The 21429-nt window shown below is 44.4% G+C and overlaps 1 pseudogene; it reads left to right on the top strand.

The window, feature by feature from the left end:
- The first annotated feature begins 791 nt into the window (after nt 1–791).
- LOC135568940 (NACHT, LRR and PYD domains-containing protein 12-like) lies at nt 792–16124 on the top strand (annotated as a pseudogene).
- The last annotated feature ends 5305 nt before the right edge of the window (nt 16125–21429 follow it).

Below are 21429 nucleotides of genomic sequence, written 5' to 3'. Positions count from 1 at the left end.
TCTACTCTGTTAGAGGATCAGTATCTCTCTCCTTTATCTCTGTAGTGGATGGTCTACTCTGTTAGAGGATCAGTATCTCTCCTTTTATCTCTGTAGTGGATGGTCTACTCTGTTAGAGGATCAGTATCTCTCTCTCCTTTATCTCTGTAGTGGATGGTCTACTCTGTTAGAGGATCTCAGTATCTCTCTCCTCTCCTTATCTCTGTAGTGGATGGTCTACTCTGTTAGAGGATCAGTATCTCTCTCCTTTATCTCTGTAGTGGATGGTCTACTCTGTTAGAGGATCAGTATCTCTCTCTCTCTCTCCTTTATCTCTGTAGTGGATGGTCTACTCTGTTAGAGGATCAGTATCTCTCTCTCTCCTTTATCTCTGTAGTGGATGGTCTACTCTGTTAGAGGATCAGTATCTCTCTCCTTTATCTCTGTAGTGGATGGTCTACTCTGTTAGAGGATCAGTATCTCTCTCTCTTTATCTCTGTAGTGGATGGTCTACTCTGTTAGAGGATCAGTATCTCTCTCCTTTATCTCTGTAGTGGATGGTCTACTCTGTTAGAGGATCAGTATCTCTCTCTCTCCTTTATCTCTGTAGTGGATGGTCTACTCTGTTAGAGGATCAGTATCTCTCTCTCCTTTATCTCTGTAGTGGATGGTCTACTCTGTTAGAGGATCAGTATCTCTCTCCTTTATCTCTGTAGTGGATGGTCTACTCTGTTAGAGGATCAGTATCTCTCTCTCTCCTTTATCTCTGTAGTGGATGGTCTACTCTGTTAGAGGATCAGTATCTCTCTCCTTTATCTCTGTAGTGGATGGTCTACTCTGTTAGAGGATCAGTATCTCTCTCTCTCCTTTATCTCTGTAGTGGATGGTCTACTCTGTTAGAGGATCAGTATCTCTCTCTCTCTCCTTTATCTCTGTAGGGGATGGTCTAGTCTGTTAGAGGATCAGTATCTCTCTCTCTCTCCTTTATCTCTGTAGGGGATGGTCTACTCTGCCACAGGATCAGTCCAGGTGTGCAGTGTGTCAGCAGGTGCTGAGGGATCCAGTCTCTATCACCTGTGGACACAGGTTCTGCAGACAGTGCATCACCAGATACTGGGAGAAACCTGCTCCTTCAGGAGGCTATGACTGTCCTCAGTGTAGAAAGAGATCCAGAACACGTCCTGTACTACAGCCCCTGAGTGAACCCAATGATGCAAGAGGCTCTGAAAACAGTAAGGACACTTGCAGACCTGTGCTAAGTCAATACCTCAATATGATTAAGAGTTAACTACAATAATATGAGATAATATAAGTTACTGTAGTTGTGAAGGCCCACTTCATCCTGTTAACGAATGTGTCTGATACACATCCTTTTCTTCTTCCTTGTAGTGGATGACAGCCTGCAGAGAGCTGTAGTAAACCATAAAGACAGTCTGCAGAGAGCTGTAGTAAACCATAAAGACAGTCTGCAGAGAGCTGTGGTAAACCATAAAGACAGCCTGCAGAGAGCTGTAGTAAACCATGAAAACAGTCTGCAGAGAGCTGTAGTAAACCATGAAGACAGTCTGCAGAGAGCTGTAGTAAACCATAAAGACAGTCTGATAAGGAGGTATGAATATGTGATAGAAGGCATCGAAACAGCAGGGACTCAAACTCCCTTAACAGGATTTACACAGAGCTCTACATCACAGAAGGAGAGAGTGAAGGGGTTAACGATGAACATGAGGTGTGGCAGCTAGAGACAGCATCCAGGACACCAACCTCACATGACACAGCAATCCACTGCAATGACATCTTTAAACCCTTAGCTGGCCAAGAGAGACGCATCAGAACTGTGCTGACGAAGGGCATCGCTGGCATCGGAAAAACAGTCTCTGTGCAGAAGTTCATCCTAGACTGGGCTGAAGGGAAGGCTAATCAAGATGTGGAGATCATATTTGTGCTTCCTTTCCGGGAGCTGAACTTGATCAACGATCGCCAGTACAGTCTTCTCAGACTTTTAAATGACTTCCACACAGAACTAGACAAAGGTAATGCAGAGAAACTCACTGCCTGTAAAGCTATGTTCATATTGGATGGTTTGGATGAAAGCAGATTTCCATTGGATTTCCAGCAGAATGAAAAGGTGTCTGATGTCACCCAGACATCATCTCTTGATGTTCTGATGACAAACCTCATCAAGGGAATCTGCTTCCCTCTGCTCTCCTCTGGATAACCTCCCGACCAGCAGCAACCAATCAGATCCCCCCTCAGTGTGTTGACCAGGTGACAGAGGTACGAGGGTTCAATGACCCACAGAAGGAGGAGTACTTCAGGAAGAGATTCAGTGATGAGGACCTGGCCAGTAGAATCATCTCACACATAAAGACATCAAGGAGCCTTCACATCATGTGCCACATTCCAGTCTTCTGTTGGATTTCTGCAACAGTCTTTGAACACATGTTGAGTACAGACATGAGGAGAGAGATGCCCACGACTCTGACTGAGATGTCCATACACTTCCTGCTCATTCAGACCAGACTGAAGAACCAGAAGTATCATGGAAGAGATGAGATGGATCAAGAGGAGCTCATGGAGTCAGATAAGGAAATTCTTCTGAAGCTGGGAAGCTGGCGTTTGAACATCTGGAGAAGGGTAATCTGATGTTCTATGAAGAAGACCTGAAAGAGGCTGGCCTTGATGTCAAAGAAGCTTCAGTGTACTCAGGAGTGTGCACACAAATCTTTAAAGAAGAGTCTGTGTTATTTCAGAGAGTGGTGTACTGCTTTGTTCATCTGAGCATTCAGGAGTTTCTCTCAGCTGTCTACATGTACCATTGTTACACAACCAGGAACATGGATGCACTGAAGCCCTTCCTCAAGAGAAAGTCTAGAGGTGCGTCTGAAGAGCTAACCTTGGATGAGCTGCTGAAGAGTACCGTGGATAAAGCCTTGGAGAGTAAGAATGGACACCTGGACCTTTTTGTCCGCTTCCTTCATGGCATGTCACTGGCAGCCAATCAGAAACTCCTACGAGGTCTGGTGACACAGACAGAAAGCAGTCAGAGAGCGTCAAGAAAACAATCCGATCCCTGAAGGTGATGCAGAGGAAGAACATCTCCCCTGAGAGGTGCATCAATCTCTTCCACTGTCTGATAGAGATGAAAGACCATTCAGTACAGAAAGTAATCCAAGAGTACTTGAGGTCAGAGAACAGATCCAAAACCTCTCCCTTGCTCAGTGTTCAGCGCTGGCCTACATGCTGCAGATATCAGAGGAGGTTCTGGATGTGTTTGACCTGAAGGAATACAAGACATCAGAGGAGGGTCGTAGGAGACTGCTCCCAGCTGTTAGAGGCTGCAGGAAAGCTCTGTAAGTATTCATGAAAATATCACACACCAAAATAAATTGAAGTTACAGCTGCATTTTCATTGGCTGACTGGCTCTGTAAGTACCCATGTGACTATCCCTCAGACCAAACTTTACTGTATGTAGGAACAACAGTATTTTCATTGGCTGACTGGCTCTGTAAGTAGTCATGTGACTATCCCTCAGACCAAACTTTACTGTATGTAGGAACAACAGTATTTTCATTGGCTGACTGGCTCTGTAAGTAGTCATGTGACTATCCCTCAGACCAAACTTTACTGTATGTAGGAACAACAGTATTTTCATTGGCTGACTGGCTCTGTAAGTAGTCATGTGACTATCCCTCAGACCAAACTTTACTGTATGTAGGAACAACAGTATTTTCATTGGCTGACTGGCTCTGTAAGTAGTCATGTGACTATCCCTCAGACCAAACTTTACTGTATGTAGGAACAACAGTATTTTCATTGGCTGAATAAACTTTCTATCAGCTGAAAACTCTCTAACTATATTACAAACTGATCAGCACGATATACACATTATTTGAGCACTGCTAACAGTGTAAGCAGGGAAAGCTAAGCGAAATATTTGAATACAACCTGTCTGTCATTGTATGTATTCTGTGTTGGCAGACTCACTGTCTGTAAACTCAGAAACACATCCTGTGAAGTGTTGGCCTCAGTTCTCAGTTCAAACCCCTCACACCTGAGAGTGCTGGATCTGAGTAACAATGACCTGAAGGATTCAGGAGTGAAGCTGCTCTCTGCTGGACTGGGGAATCCCCACTGTAAACTGGAGACTCTGAGGTCAGTATTATATATAGTGTGGACTGTTTACTCAATACAATCTAAATCTGATACCTCACTGTCTGTCTTTTGACTGATACTGCTTTTTAAACTGGTCTGGTCAGTCTACTATAATATTTGTACGATACATGTTTCTATCTACAAGCAACACTTCAATAATTTGTCATTTCTAATACTGATACATTCATTTATAAATAGATATTGAAGCTTTCAGGACACTGATATATCTGAAAATGTTGAACAAATATATATTTTCACCACCAAAGAATATCAGTGTGATTTTAATATGATTTGACTCTTTGCAGGCTGTCAGGCTGTCTAGTCACAGAGGAAGGCTGTGCTTCTCTGGTCTCAGCTCTGAGGTCAAACCCCTCACACCTGAGAGAGCTGGATCTGAGTAACAATGACATGAAGGATTCAGGAGTGAAGCTGCTCTCTGCTGGACTGGGAATCCCACTGTAAACTGGAGACTCTGAGGTCAGTATTCCTGTAGTTGGTCAACAAGTGATAACTGTTCACCAGATCCACATGTGTTTACCAGACACACATAGTCCATATTAGGAGACAGTACAGAATGTCACCTTTTATTTGAGGTTGATGGTGAGAGGTTAGCATGTGTTGTTGTATCCTCTGTTATTGGTAATGGTGAGAGGTTAGCATGTGTTGTTGTATCCTCTGTTATTGGTAATGGTGAGAGGTTAGTATGTTTTGTTGTAGTCTGTTATTGGTAATGGTGAGAGGTTAGCATGTTTTGTTGTAGTCTCTGTTATTGGTAATGGTGAGAGGTTAGCATGTTTTGTTGTAGCCTCTGTTATTGGTAATGGTGAGAGGTTAGCATGTTGTAGTCTCTGTTATTGGTAATGGTGAGAGGTTAGCATGTTTTGTTGTAGCCTCTGTTATTAGTAATGGTGAGAGGTTAGCATGTTTTGTTGTAGTCTCTGTTCTTGGTAATGGTGAGAGGTTAGCATGTTTTGTTGTAGCCTCTGTTATTGGTAATGGTGAGAGGTTAGCATGTTTTGTTGTAGTCTCTGTTATTGGTAATGGTGAGAGGTTAGCATGTTTTGTTGTAGTCTCTGTTATTGGTTAAGGTTGAGAGGTTAGTATGTTTTGTTGTAGCCTCTGTTATTGGTAATGGTGAGAGGTTAGCATGTTTTGTTGTAGCCTCTGTTATTGGTAATGGTGAGAGGTTAGCATGTTTTGTTGTAGTCTCTGTTATTGGTAATGGTGAGAGGTTAGCATGTTTTGTTGTAGTCTCTGTTATTGGTAATGGTGAGAGGTTAGCATGTTTTGTTGTAGCCTCTGTTATTGGTAATGGTGAGAGGTTAGCATGTTTTGTTGTAGTCTCTGTTATTGGTAATGGTGAGAGGTTAGCATGTTTTGTTGTAGTCTCTGTTATTGGTAATGGTGAGAGGTTAACATGTTTTGTTGTAGCCTCTGTTATTGGTAATGGTGAGAGGTTAACATGTTTTGTTGTAGCCTCTGTTATTGGTAATGGTGAGAGGTTAGTATGTTTTGTTGTAGCCTCTGTTATTGGTAATGGTGAGAGGTTAACATGTTTTGTTGTAGCCTCTGTTATTGGTAATGGTGAGAGGTTAACATGTTTTGTTGTAGCCTCTGTTATTGGTAATGGTGAGAGGTTAGCATGTTTTGTTGTAGCCTCTGTTATTGGTAATGGTGAGAGGTTAGCATGTTTTGTTGTAGCCTCTGTTATTGGTAATGGTGAGAGGTTAGCATGTTTTGTTGTAGCCTCTGTTATTGGTAATGGTGAGAGGTTAGCATGTTTTGTTGTAGCCTCTGTTATTGGTAATGGTGAGAGGTTAGTATGTTTTGTTGTAGTCTCTGTTATCGGTAATGGTGAGAGGTTAGCATGTTTTGTTGTAGCCTCTGTTATTGGTAATGGTGAGAGGTTAGCATGTTTTGTTATAGCCTCTGTTATTGGTAATGGTGAGAGGTTAGTATGTTTTGTTGTAGCCTCTGTTATTGGTAATGGTGAGAGGTTAGCATGTTTTGTTATAGTCTCTGTTATTGGTAATGGTGAGAGGTTAGCATGTTTTGTTGTAGCCTCTGTTATTGGTAATGGTGAGAGGTTAGTATGTTTTGTTGTAGTCTCTGTTATTGGTAATGGTGAGAGGTTAGCATGTTTTGATGTAGCCTCTGTTATTGGTAATGGTGAGAGGTTAGCATGTTTTGTTGTAGCCTCTGTTATTGGTAATGGTGAGAGGTTAGCATGTTTTGTTGTAGCCTCTGTTATTGGTAATGGTGAGAGGTTAGCATGTTTTGTTGTAGCCTCTGTTATTGGTAATGGTGAGAGGTTAACATGTTTTGTTGTAGCCTCTGTAACTTTCTCACTCATTATTATTCATGATTCAGTCATGATTTTTCTTAATCATGACATCATCAGGATTAATTTAGTATTGTTTAGAAACATGTTATCTACTCTCTTAGACAGAAAAGTTACTCCACTCATCATCCACCATTTTATTATTGGGCAAAACACAACCAAAAACACAACCAAAACAAACTGCAAATGCAACCAACGAGTTTACGACAAAATACTACATTTTTGACTATTTTAATACACTATGAGTGAATTGTTCAGAATACTTAAGAATTCTTCAAATGGGGAGACTGGAAACATAAATTGTTTTCATTTTTAATAGTGAAACATATGTCTTAAAATACCCTCAAATTAAAGGTGACATTATAAACTGTCACCTCATATGAAACATTTGACCTCAAATCCAAAATGTTGGAGAATAGAGACACATTTAAAATGTTACCTTCACTGTCAAAATAGATATGGTGTGGACTGTATACTCAATACAATCTAAATCTGATACCTCACTGTCTAAATAGATATGGTGTGGACTGTATACTCAATACAATCTAAATCTGATACCTCACTGTCTAAATAGATATGGTGTGGACTGTATACTCAATACAATCTAAATCTGATACCTCACTGTCTAAATAGATATGGTGTGGACTGTATACTCAATACAATCTATATCTGATACCTCACTGTCTAAATAGATATGGTGTGGACTGTATACTCAATACAATCTAAATCTGATACCTCACTGTCTAAATAGATATGGTGTGGACTGTATACTCAATACAATCTAAATCTGATACCTCACTGTCTAAATAGATATGGTGTGGACTGTATACTCAATACAATCTATATCTGATACCTCACTGTCTAAATAGATATGGTGTGGACTGTATACTCAATACAATCTAAATCTGATACCTCACTGTCTAAATAGATATGGTGTGGACTGTATACTCAATACAATCTAAATCTGATTCCTCACTGTCTAAATAGATATGGTGTGGACTGTATACTCAATACAATCTAAATCTGATACCTCACTGTCTAAATAGATATGGTGTGGACTGTATACTCAATACAATCTAAATCTGATACCTCACTGTCTGTCTTTTGACTGATACTGCTTTTTAAACTGGTCTGGTCAGTCTACTATAAAATTTGTACGATACATGTTTCTATCTACAGGCAATACTTTAATAATTTATAATAATGAAACATTCATTTATGAATAGATATGGAAGGTTTCAGGACACTGATATATCTGAATATGTTGAAAAAATATACTGAAACAATACTTTGATTATTTAGCTAGTTTAAAAATATACTGCCACTATTTTCACCACCAAAGAATATCCTGTGACTCTCAGATCAATTCAGTGTCTATAAATAAATTCTCTGAGAGTCCTTTACACATTGCAACTGAGATCCTTTATAGCAAAGACACACATAGCCAGACAGCATTGACTATACATTATCGTTCAGCTTTGTCTCCTAAACTATGTTCTTATCTCGCTCTTGGTACCACTCAGGACCATAAAACAAAACCTCACCAACAGGCATATATCAAATACACCCCTCCTGGACAGGATCACAGAGACACAGTGACTGGCACACAGACATTGTGGAGCCAAGAGATAATTGGTTCCCCCTCAATTATCCATTTACATGGTTTAAAAGATATGTTTACATATGAAGACCAGCTTGACCTCTCCCCTCTCTGTGGCCCAAGTAACTGACCCCAGGACAGAGAAAGGATAACTGCAAATGGCCATCACTATAGTACATCAAGATACATTCTGATGAGAAGTAACTGACCCCAGGACAGAGAAAGGATAACTGCAAATGGCCACCACTATAGTACAACAAGATACATTCTGATGAGAAGTAACTGACCCCAGGACAGAGAAAGGATAACTGCAAATGGCCACCACTACAGTACAACAAGATACATTCTGATGAGAAGTAACTGACCCCAGGACAGAGAAAGGATAACTGCAAATGGCCACCACTATAGTACAACAAGATACATTCTGATGAGAAGTAACTGACCCCAGGACAGAGAAAGGATAACTGCAAATGGCCACCACTATAGTACAACAAGATACATTCTGATGAGAAGTAACTGACCCCAGGACAGAGAAAGGATAACTGCAAATGGCCACCACTATAGTACAACAAGATACATTCTGATGAGAAGTAACTGACCCCAGGACAGAGAAAGGATAACTGCAAATGGCCACCACTATAGTACAACAAGATACATTCTGATGAGAAGTAACTGACCCCAGGACAGAGAAAGGATAACTGCAAATGGCCACCACTATAGTACAACAAGATACATTCTGATGAGAAGTAACTGACCCCAGGACAGAGAAAGGATAACTGCAAATGGCCACCACTATAGTACAACAAGATACATTCTGATGAGAAGTAACTGACCCCAGGACAGAGAAAGGATAACTGCAAATGGCCACCACTATAGTACAACAAGATACATTCTGATGAGAAGTAACTGACCCCAGGACAGAGAAAGGATAACTGCAAATGGCCACCACTATAGTACAACAAGATACATTCTGATGAGAAGTAACTGACCCCAGGACAGAGAAAGGATAACTGCAAATGGCCACCACTATAGTACAACAAGATACATTCTGATGAGAAGTAACTGACCCCAGGACAGAGAAAGGATAACTGCAAATGGCCACCACTATAGTACAACAAGATACATTCTGATGAGAAGTAACTGACCCCAGGACAGAGAAAGGATAACTGCAACCGGCCACCACTATAGTACAACAAGATACATTCTGATGAGAAGTAACTGACCCCAGGACAGAGAAAGGATAACTGCAAATGGCCACCACTATAGTACAACAAGATGCATTCTGATGAGAAGTAACTGACCCCAGGACAGAGAAAGGATAACTGCAAATGGCCACCACTATAGTACAACAAGATACATTCTGATGAGAAGTAACTGACCCCAGGACAGAGAAAGGATAACTGCAAATGGCCACCACTATAGTACAACAAGATACATTCTGATGAGAAGTAACTGACCCCAGGACAGAGAAAGGATAACTGCAAATGGCCACCACTACAGTACAACAAGATACATTCTGATGAGAAGTAACTGACCCCATGACAGAGAAAGGATAACTGCAAATGGCCACCACTATAGTACAACAAGATACATTCTGATGAGAAGTAACTGACCCCAGGACAGAGAAAGGATAACTGCAAATGGCCACCACTACAGTACAACAAGATACATTCTGATGAGAAGTAACTGACCCCAGGACAGAGAAAGGATAACTGCAAATGGCCACCACTATAGTACAACAAGATACATTCTGATGAGAAGTAACTGACCCCATGACAGAGAAAGGATAACTGCAAATGGCCACCACTATAGTACAACAAGATACATTCTGATGAGAAGTAACTGACCCCATGACAGAGAAAGGATAACTGCAAATGGCCACCACTATAGTACAACAAGATACATTCTGATGAGAAGTAACTGACCCCAGGACAGAGAAAGGATAACTGCAAATGGCCACCACTATAGTACAACAAGATACATTCTGATGAGAAGTAACTGACCCCAGGACAGAGAAAGGATAACTGCAAATGGCCACCACTATAGTACAACAAGATACATTCTGATGAGAAGTAACTGACCCCAGGACAGAGAACAGATAACTGCAAATGGCCACCACTATAGTACAACAAGATACATTCTGATGAGAAGTAACTGACCCCATGACAGAGAAAGGATAACTGCAAATGGCCACCACTATAGTACAACAAGATACATTCTGATGAGAAGTAACTGACCCCAGGACAGAGAAAGGATAACTGCAAATGGCCACCACTATAGTACAACAAGATACATTCTGATGAGAAGTAACTGACCCCAGGACAGAGAAAGGATAACTGCAAATGGCCACCACTATAGTACAACAAGATACATTCTGATGAGAAGTAACTGACCCCAGGACAGAGAAAGGATAACTGCAAATGGCCACCACTATAGTACAACAAGATACATTCTGATGAGAAGTAACTGACCCCAGGACAGAGAACAGATAACTGCAAATGGCCACCACTATAGTACAACAAGATACATTCTGATGAGAAGTAACTCACAAGCATATAATGAAAATAAAACATCTTATCTATGTTACACAACTATATTGATTATTCCCCAACAACACACACAGACACAGACACACATACACACATGTTGGACAACAACACTCACACTGGACACTCACACACACACTGGACACTCACACACACACTGGACACACACACACTCGACAAACACACACGCTGTACACACACACACACACACACACACACACAGGATAAAAGCTGTTGCCCAATACCTTGCTCAGCAGTCGTTTCACCACAGGAAGCTGGGTTGTTACAGTTAATGAACTGGATATTCTATGTTCATTATCACATATCAATCACACTGACAAAAGGGTTCATTGATCATTATATTGAAAAACATATTGAATAAATTCATTGATGTTCACATTAGTATAACAATATGACCATACAATTCTAGGAAACGGAAGATGAATCTATATGTTGTTTGGGAGAATAAACCAAATGCATCTACCATTGTCCTTCTACACTACTGGTGTTAAATTAACAGCGTGTTTGTGAAGTCATGATGATCTCTTTGCAGGCTGTCAGGCTGTGGAGTCACAGAGGAAGGCTGTGCTTCTCTGGTCTCAGCTCTGAGGTCAAACCCCTCACACCTGAGAGAGCTGGATCTGAGTAACAATGACCTGAAAGATTCAGGAGTGGAGCTGCTCTCTGCTGGACTGGGGAATCCCCACTGTAAACTGGAGACTCTGAGGTCAGTATTCCTGTAGTTGGTCAACAAGTGATAACTGTTCACCAGATCCACATGTGTTTACCAGACACACATAGTCCACACCATATGTGTTTGGACAGTGAAGATTACAGTTTTAAATGTGGTGCTTTGCTAAATCTGATACCTCACTGTCTGTCTTCTGACTGATACTGCTTTTTAAACTGGTCTGGTCAGTCTACTATAATATTTGTACTATACATGTTTCTATCTGCAGGCAATACTTTGATCATTTGTTATTTTTTATGATGATACACTATTTTATGAATAGATATGGAAGGTTTCAGGACACTGATATATCTGAATATGTTGAAAAAAAATACTGTCACTATTTTCACCACCAAAGAATAGCAGTGTGGTTTTAATATGATTTGACTCTTTGCAGGCTGTCAGGCTGTCTAGTCACAGAGGAAGGCTGTGCTTCTCTGGTCTCAGCACTGAGGTCAAACCCCTCACACCTGAGAGAGCTGGACCTGAGCTACAATCACCCAGGAGACTCAGGAGTCAGACTGCTCTCTGCTGGACTGGAGGATCCACACTGCAGACTGGAGAAACTCAAGTATGTAGAGGGTTTATGTCAATGTTCATATCAGACATGTTGGACTTATCAGGCTAGTTAAGACAAACATTCTGACCACCACTTGGACAAAGTTATATGCTGATTGTGTGATGTTATATGTTTGCGTGTCTCCAGTGTGTGTGTGTGTGTGTGTGGCCAGTGTGTGTGTGTGTCTGTCTCCTGTGTGTGTGTGTGTGTGTCTCCTGTGTGTGTGTGTGTCTCCTGTGTGTATGTGTGTCTGTCTCCTGTGTGTGTGTGTGTCTGTCTCCTGTGTGTGTGTCTGTGTGTCTCCTGTGTGTGTGTGTGTGTGTGTGTGGTGTGTGTGTATCCCTCAATGACTGTCTGTTCTTCTGCTTACCGCTACAGTGTGGAACATGGTGGAGAGAACAGAATGAAACCTGGGCTTAGAAAATGTGAGTGTTGACTGCTGTGAAGAATATGACTAAGAATAAGTCTTAATTCAAGTTAAGTCAAAGTCAAAGACCATCATCATTACTTACTTGGTCATATTAAATATCAGCTGTAGTTCTACAGAAGCAGAAATCAGGGACACCAACGTTTACAAAGAGTTGCTTTGACTGTGTGTGTGTGTGTGTGTGTGTGTGTGTGTGTGTGTGTGTGTGTGTGTGTGTGTGTGTGTGTGTGTGTGTGTGTGTGTGTGTGTGTTTGTGTGTGTGTGTTTGTGTATAATTAATGTGAATAAGTATGTTTTATTTTACCATACAGTATAACATATGATCATTCAACAAGTCTCAAGTTACCTTAACTTCCCCTTTTGATACCTAGAAACATCTACATTAAATGAATTAGTGAAAAGTGAGTTAACATTCTAATGTGAATGATGATGATTTCTAATATTGTGTCTGGTTTCATCCATCAGATGTCTGTGATCTCACACTGGACCCAAACACAGTAAACAGACTCCTCTCTCTGTCTGAGGAGAACAGAAAGGTGACATGGAGGAGAGAGAAGCAGCCGTATCCTGATCACCCAGAGAGATTTGAGGACTGTGGACAGGTGCTGTGTAGAGAGGGTCTGACTGGGCGCTGTTACTGGGAGGTAGAGTGGAGGGGGAGAAGGGCTGTTATAGGAGTGACATATAAAGGAATCAACAGGAGAGGAAGGGTTAATGACTGTTGTCTTGGATACAATGACAAGTCCTGGAGTCTGTTCTGCTCTGACAACAGTTACATTGCCAGGCACAATAGTAATCCCACTACCATAGACGTCCCCTCCTCCGGCTCCCACAGAGTAGGAGTGTATCTGGACTGGCCAGCCGGCACTCTGTCCTTCTATAGAGCCTCCTCTGACACACTGACACACCTGATCACATTCACCTCCACGTTCACTGAGCCCCTCTATCCAGGATTTGGGGTTTGGGGTATTGGTGACTCAGTGTCCCTGAAATAAGTGAACACACACACTGGACAGAGACACACACACTGGACAGAGACACACACACTGGACACACACTGGACACAGACACACACACACACACTGGACACAGACACACACACACACACACAGAGACACACACTGGACACAGACACACACACACACTGGACTCACACACACACACACGCTGGACACACACACATACACACGCTGGACACACACACACACACACTGGACTCACACACACACACACACACACGCTGGACACAGACACACACACTGGACTCACACACACACACACACACTGGACTCACACACACACACACACTGGACTCACACACTCACACTGGACTCACACACACACACTGGGCAAAGACACACACTGGACTCACACACACACACTGGACACTCACACACACACACTCACACTGGACTCACACACACACTCACCTGCTGGACACACAAACACACTGGACTCACACACACACACACACACACACAGACTGGACTCACACACATACACTGGACTCACACACACACACACACACTCACACTGGACTCACACACACACACTGGACACTCACACACACACACTGGACACTCACACACACACTCACCTGCTGGACACACAAACACACTGGACTCACACACACACACACAGACTGGACTCACACACATACACTCGACTCACACACACACACTGGACTCACACACACACACTGGACACACTGGACACACACACACACTGGACTCACACACACACACTGGACACACACACACACTGGACTCACACACACACACTGGACTCACACACACACACTGGGCAAAGACACACACACACACACACACTGGACACACACACACACTGGACTCACACACACACAGAGTAGTAGTGTATCTGGACTGGCCAGCCGGCACTCTCTCCTTCTATAGAGCCTCCTCTGACACACTGACCCACCTGTACACATTCACCTCCACATTCACTGAGCCCCTCTATCCAGGGTTTTGGGTTTGGTGGGATGGCGAATCAGTGTCCCTCTGTCTGTGATACACACACACACACACACACTGGACACACACACACACACACACACACTGGACACACACACACACACACACACAGAGACACACACTGGACACAGACACACACACACACACTGGACTCACACACACACACACACGCACACACACACACATACACACGCTGGACACACACACACACACACTGGACTCACACACACACACACACACACACACACACGCTGGACACAGACACACACACTGGACTCACACACACACACACACACACTGGACTCACACACACACACACACACACACACACACTCACACTGGACTCACACACACACCCACTGGGCAAAGACACACACTGGACTCACACACACACACTGGACACTCACACACACACACTCACCTGCTGGACACACAAACACACTGGACTCACACACACACACACAGACTGGACTCACACACATACACTCGACTCACACACACACACTGGACTCACACACACACACTGGACACACACACACACTGGACTCACACACACACACACTGGACACACACACACACACTGGACACACACACACACACTGGACTCACACACACACTGGACTCACACTGGACTCACACACACACACTGGGCAAAGACACACACACACACTGGACACACACACACTGGACTCACACACACACACACACACACAGAAACACACACAGAACACACACACACACGCTGGACACACACACACACACTGGACTCACACACACACACACACACACACTGGACACACACACACACTGGACACACACACACACTGGACTCACACACACACACTGGACTCACACACACACACACACTGGACACACACACACACACACACACACACTGGACTCACACACACACTGGACTCACACACACACACACACACTGGACTCACACACACACACTGGACTCACACACACACACTGGACTCACACACACACACTGGGCAAAGACACACACTGGACTCACACACACACACTGGACTCACACACACACACACTGGACTCACACACACTCACACTGGACTCACACACACACTGGACACACACACACACACACTGGACACACACACACACTGGACTCACACACACACACTGGACTCACACACACACACACTGGACTCACACACACTCACACTGGACTCACACACACACACTGGGCAAAGACACACACACACTGGACTCACACACACACACACACACATACTGGACTCACACACACACACACACACACACACACACACTGGACTCACAGACACAAACTTGACACACACATACACACACACACACACTGGACAAACAAACACACACTGGACACACACACACACACTGGACACACACTGGACAAACAAACACACACTGGACACACACTGGACAAACACACACACACTAGACAAACAAACACACACACAAACACAGTGGACACACACACACACTGGACAAACAAACACACACTGGACACACACTGGACAAACACACACACACTAGACAAACAAACACACACACAAACACACTGGACACACACACACACACATGTGCGTCTTCCTATAGTTCTGACCTTGAGCCAGGACCTCTTACAACACCGTTAAAATACCAATGTGATCATTTGTTGTGTTTTATGTTGAATAACAAATTGTATAATAATATATGGGCATACGCTCCATAGTTGTACAAGTATACAAGGATATATTGTACTTTTCATAATAAAACATACTTGAAACAAGAAAAGGCTTGTTAATTGTGAAAACAGTTTGTTTATTGATTTTATGTTTCCTCTGTCAGGTTGATGTTAACCTGCGACTGGTTGAAACATGAAACAAATATGAAATGAAATACAAAGCAATTAAATATGTGGAATAGAATTAAACAAATTGTACAATTAGTACAACAGAGTGTTGTAATGCAAGGTTACTATAGCAACAGAGTGTTGTAATGCAGGGTCACTATAGCAACAGAGTGTTGTGATGCAGGGTCACTATAGCAACAGAGTGTTGTGATGCAGGGTTACTATAGCAACAGAGTGTTGTGATGCAGGGTTACTATAGCAACAGAGTGTTGTGATGCAGGGTCACTATAGCAACAGAGTGTTGTGATGCAGGGTCACTATAGCAACAGAGTGTTGTGATGCAGGGTTACTATAGCAACAGAGTGTTGTGATGCAGGGTTACTATAGCAACAGAGTGTTGTGATGCCGGGTTACTATAGCAACAGAGTGTTGTAATGCAGGGTTACTATAGCAACAGAGTGTTGTAATGCAGGGTCACTATAGCAACAGAGTGTTGTGATGCAGGGTCACTATAGCAACAGAGTGTTGTGATGCAGGGTTACTATAGCAACAGAGTGTTGTGATGCCGGGTTACTATAGCAACAGAGTGTTGTAATGCAGGGTTACTATAGCAACAGAGTGTTGTGATGCAGGGTCACTATAGCAACAGAGTGTTGTGATGCAGGGTTACTATAGCAACAGAGTGTTGTGATGCAGGGTTACTATAGCAACAGAGTGTTGTGATGCCGGGTTACTATAGCAACAGAGTGTTGTAATGCAGGGTTACTATAGCAACAGATTGTTGTGATGCAGGGTTACTATAGCAACATAGTGTTGTGATGCAGGGTTGTTGGTTCTCTCTCTCTCTGTTCTCTGCTCTCTCTGTTCTCTGCTCTCTCTCCCTCTGCTCTCTCTGCTCTCTCTGTTCTCTGCTCTCTCTTCTCTGCTCTCTCTCTGCTCTCTCTGTTCTCTGCTCTCTCTTCTCTGCTCTCTTTCTGCTCTCTCTGTTCTCTGCTCTCTCTGTTCTCTGCTCTCTCTTCTCTGCTCTCTTTCTGCTCGCTCTCTCTGCTCTCTCTGCCCTCTTCTCTCTCACTCTCTGATCTCACTCTCTGCTCTCTTCTCCTCGCTCTGCTCTATCAGCTCTCTCAGCCTGCTCTCTGCTCTCTCTCTGCTCTCTGCTCTCTGTTCTCTGCTCTCTCTCTTTTCTCTGCTCTCTCTGTTCTCTGCTCTCTCTCTTTTCTCTGCTCTCTCTCTGCTCTCTCTTTGCTCTCTGCTCTCTCTCTCTCTCTGCTATCTCACTCTTTGCTCTCTCACTCTTTCTTTGCTTTCTCAGCCTGCTCTCTCTCTGCTCCCTCGCTCTCTCTCACACTCTCTGCTCTCTCTCTCCCACACTCTGCTCTCTCTCTGCTCTCTCTCTCTCCCACATTCTGCTCTCTCTCTCCCACACACTCTGCTCTCTCTCCCACACACTCTGCTCTCTCTCTGCTCTCTCTCCCACACACTGCTCTCTCTCTCCCACACACTCTGCTCTCTCTCTGCTCTCTCTCCCACACACTCTGCTCTCTCTCTGCTCTCTCTCCCACACACTGCTCTCTCTCTCCCACACACTCTGCTCTATCTCTGCTCTCTCTCTCTCCCACACACTCTGCTCTCTCTCTGCTCTCTCTCACACTCTCTGCTCTCTCTCTCCCACACACTCTGCTCTCTCTCTGCTCTCTCTCTCTCCCACACACTCTGCTCTCTCTCTGCTCTCTCTCTCACTCTCTGCTCTCTCTCTCCCACACACTCTAATCTCTCTCTCTCTGCTCTCTCTCTCTCCCACACTCTCTGCTCTCTCTCCCACACTCTCTGCTCTCTCTCTCTCCCACACTTTCTGCTCTCTCTCTCTCCCACAGTCTGCTCTCTCTCTCTGCTCTCTCTCTCTCTGCTCTCTCTCCCACACTCTGCTCTCTCTCTCCCACACTCTGCTCTCTCTCTCTCCCACACTTTCTTCTCTCTCTCTCTATCCCACACTCTGCTCTCTGCTCTCTCCCACACTTTCTTCTCTCTCTATCTCTCACTTTCTCTATCGTAACAGTGGTGCAGTTTGGACAATCACCACTTGATGGCAGTGTTCAACCAGAAGTGAAGAAAACAACATCACTGCAGAGAGAGAGAGAGAGAGAGAGAGAGTCTAATATACTGATATACAGCAGCATTCGGAAAGTATTCAGACCCCTTGACTTTTTACACATTTTGTCACGTTACAGACTTATTCTAAAATGGATTAAATGTGTTTTTCCCCTCATCAATCTACACACACAACCGATAATTACAAAGCAAAAACTGTTTATTTTATGTGTGAACATTTTTATTTAAAAAAAACTTAGATATCACAGAGGGAGAGTAGAGAGTCAGAACAGAGGGAAAGAGAGAGATGGAGGGTAGAGAGTCAGAACAGAGGGAAAGAGAGAGAGAGGGAGAGTAGAGAGTCAGAACAGAGGGAAAGAGAGAGGGAGGGTAGAGAGTCAGAACAGAGGGAGAGTAGAGTCAGAACAGAGGGAAAGAGAGAGAGGGAGGGTAGAGAGTCAGAACAGAGGGAAAGAGAGAGAGAGGGAGGGTAGAGAGTCAGAACAGAGGGAAAGAGAGAGAGAGGGAGGGTAGAGAGTCAGAACAGAGGGAAAGAGAGAGATGGAGGGTAGAGTGTCAGAACAGAGGGAAAGAGAGAGAGGGAGGGTAGAGAGTCAGAACAGAGGGAAAGAGAGAGAGAGGGAGAGTAGAGTCAGAACAGAGGGAAAGAGAGAGGGAGGGTAGAGAGTCAGAACAGAGGGAGAGTAGAGAGTCAGAACAGAGGGAAAGAGAGAGAGAGGGAGGGTAGAGAGTCAGAACAGAGGGAGGGTAGAGTCAGAACAGATTGAAAGAGAGAGAGGGAGGGTAATGAGTCATAACAGAGGGATGGTAGAGAGTATGAACAGATGGAAAGAGAGAGAGAGGGAGGGGAGAGAGTCAGAACAGAGGGAAAGAGAGAGAGAGGGAGGGTAGAGAGTCAGAACAGAGGGAAAGAGAGAGAGAGCGAGGAGAGAGTCAGAACAGAGGAAAGAGAGAGAGAGGGGGAGAGAGTCAGAACAGAGGGAAAGAGAGAGAGGGAGGGAGGGAGAGAGTCAGAACAGAGGGAAAGAGAGAGAGAGGGGAAGGGAGAGTGTCAGAACAGAGGGAAAGAGAGAGAGAGAGGGAGGGAGAGTGTCAGAACAGAGGAAAGAGAGAGGGGAATGGAGAGACTCAGAACAGAGGGAAAGAGAGAGAGGGGAGGGTAGATGTGTGGAATTTGCTTTATGTTTGGTAATTGGCGGCCTTTGAGCCCTGATGGGCTGGGTGACATCAGCGACTCTCTGAGAGATATGAGCTGCTGAGGAGAACAAGAGAGAGAGAGAGAGAAGGAGGGAGAGATTAGTCAGCAGAAATGATTCAGGACGACGTTCGTCTTTAAATGTACTTCTTCATTTCTCTCTTTCCCCACTGAGGAAGATAAAGGACAGACAGACAGACAGACAGACAGACAGACAGACAGACAGACAGACAGACAGACAGACAGACAGACAGACAGACAGACAGACAGACAGACACGAGGGCTAGGTAATCAGGTATTCCTCCCAAGGTGTGTATATTGATTTTAGTTCCCTTCTCATTAACTAGCTACTGACAGTGACCAGAGATGGCTAGATTGAGCTAGAGGGGTGTGTGTGCGTGCAAGCGTGTGTTTTTGTGAGAGAGTTAACAGGACTTTCAATAAGAATGACACACACAGCTCTGATTCCATTTTCTGCTTTGTGTTTCAATTAAGTCTCAGTGGAATAGTGACTCTCTGAGAGATACGAGTTGCTGTGTAAACTTTTGTTATTAACCAAATACTTATTTTCCACCATAAAGTGCAAATAAATTAATTAAAAATGTGATTTTCTGGGTTTTTTTCCCTCATTTTGTCTGTCATAGTGGAAGTGTACCTATGATGAAAATTACAGGCCTCTCATCTTTTTAAGTGGGAGAACTTGCACAATTGGTGGCTGACTAAATACTTTTTTGCCCCACTGTAGTTGGTCACGGATGTGTTAACACAATGTGTTGGGCCTCATTATGAATGGTTCAGGTTTGGGATAGAGTTTAAACATTAAGATTATGGCCTCATTATGAAGGGTTAAGGTTTGGGATAGAGTTTAAACATTAAGATTAGGGCCTCATTATGAATGGTTAAGGTTTGGGATAGAGTTTAAACATTAAGTCTAGGGCCTCATTATGAATGGTTGGTCCTGGCTGAATGGCGGATCCTGGCTGTATGGCGGCTCTGGCGGATCCTGGCTGAATGGCAGCTCTGGCGGATCCTGGCTGAATGGCGGCTCTGGTGGATCCTGGCTGAATGGCGGCTCTGGCGGATCCTGGCTGAATGGCGGCTCTGGCGGATCCTGGCTGAATGGCGGCTCTGGCGGATCCTGGCTGAATGGCGGCTCTGGTGGATCCTGGCTGTATGGCGGATCCTGGCTGAATGGCGGCTCTGGCTTATCCTGGCTGAATGGCGGCACTGGCGGATCCTGGCTGAATGGCGGCTCCTGGCTGAATGGCGGATCCTGGCTGTATGGCGGCTCTGGCGGATCCTGGCTGAATGGCGGCTCTGGCGGATCCTGGCTGAATGGCGGATCCTGGCTGAATGGCGGATCCTGGCTGAATGGCGGCTCTGGTGGATCCTGGCTGAATGGCGGCTCTGGCGGATCCTGGCTGAATGGCGGCTCTGGTGGATCCTGGCTGTATGGCGGATCCTGGCTGAATGGCGGATCCTGGCTGAATGGCGGCTCTGGCTTATCCTGGCTGAATGGCGGCACTGGCGGATCCTGGCTGAATGGCGGCTCCTGGCTGAATGGCGGATCCTGGCTGTATGGCGGCTCTGGCGGATCCTGGCTGAATGGCGGCTCTGGCGGATCCTGGCTGAATGGCGGATCCTGGCTGAATGGCGGATCCTGGCTGAATGGCGGCTCTGGTGGATCCTGGCTGAATGGCGGCTCTGGCGGATCCTGGCTGAATGGCAGCTCTGGCGGATCCTGGCTGAATGGCGGCTCTGGCGGATCCTGGCTGAATGGCGGCTCTAGCGGATCCTGGCTGAATGGCGGCTCTGGCGGATCCTTGCAGACTGGCGACTCTGGCAGATCCTGGCTGAATGGCGGCTCTGGCGGATCCTGGCTGAATAGCGGCTCTGGCCATTCATATCATATAATAATATAATAATAATTCAACTCTACCCTGTTTTACAATATCTGATTAA

Source organism: Oncorhynchus nerka, unplaced genomic scaffold, assembly GCF_034236695.1.
Source record: "Oncorhynchus nerka isolate Pitt River unplaced genomic scaffold, Oner_Uvic_2.0 unplaced_scaffold_1313, whole genome shotgun sequence".
NCBI lineage: Eukaryota > Metazoa > Chordata > Actinopteri > Salmoniformes > Salmonidae > Oncorhynchus > Oncorhynchus nerka.
This window is presented reverse-complemented; position numbering and strand designations above follow the sequence as displayed.